Source organism: Parus major, chromosome 5, assembly GCF_001522545.3.
Source record: "Parus major isolate Abel chromosome 5, Parus_major1.1, whole genome shotgun sequence".
NCBI classification, from domain to species: domain Eukaryota; kingdom Metazoa; phylum Chordata; class Aves; order Passeriformes; family Paridae; genus Parus; species Parus major.
This window is the reverse complement of record NC_031774.1, coordinates 37,516,966-37,517,888: the sequence shown is the minus strand read 5'-3', so window position 1 is coordinate 37,517,888 and position 923 is coordinate 37,516,966.

Genomic DNA, 923 nt, shown 5'->3' with positions numbered 1-923 from the left:
AAAAAAAAAACAAAACCCAAACCACTAATCAAAAAAACCCAAAAAGCTGGGCACTGATCACTCGTGGGACGCTTCCCATGACCAGCCGAACAACGGGGACAGGGAGCTCCTCCGGGCTGCCTTCACACTCACGATAGCAATTTGGTCATGGGGAGAAGTTGCTGGCCAGTTTCTAGAAGGAAGGGGCCCTCGGAGCCGGCAAGCAAGGGGCACCGCGGGGCTCCGAGCCGCAGCGCTCGGCCGGGATTCCCATTCGATGTGCCCAAGCAGGGATTCGCGGTCCCCGCTATTTCCAAGCGAGAGGTGCTTTCCCCCTGCCCAGCGGCTGGAGCTCATTCACCCACGGACACCACAGTGTGGGGAAGTGGGTATGGGATGAGAAAAATAGAAAGCAAAAGGACCAACTCGTCTTAGGAAAAGTTATTTCCTAGCACAAACACCGATGGTTTAATTCACTCGACTTGTCCTACCAAAATATATGTGATAATCACGGGGAGCCAGGAATAGATTTTGGCCCCACGTGTTTTTCTCCTCTCCTTAAGCCACCCAGTCGAATCGCGCCGAATTTCTCGTCACCTGGGAAAAACATTCCAAAGCTCTCAGCAGAACACGGAAACGACTTCAATTTCCCTTTTCACCTAATTCCTAAAGAACAGTCTAGTTCTGTGTACGAGTGTGTGTGTGTGTGTGTGTGTGTGAGCAAGACACAAGGATATATCGGGGGTCAAACTTTATCCACATCGGTAACAATCCCGAACTAGAAAGACACATGTTACTCCCAGAAACACAGCGTGTTTTCAGTCTCTTATTCCAATTGTAATTTAAAAACTACTCCCACCCCCCTGTCCACCGCGCTTCGGCAAAAGGAGCAGGCGAACGTTTTAGGAACAGAAGTGACCTAAAAATTAGTAATGCTACAAATG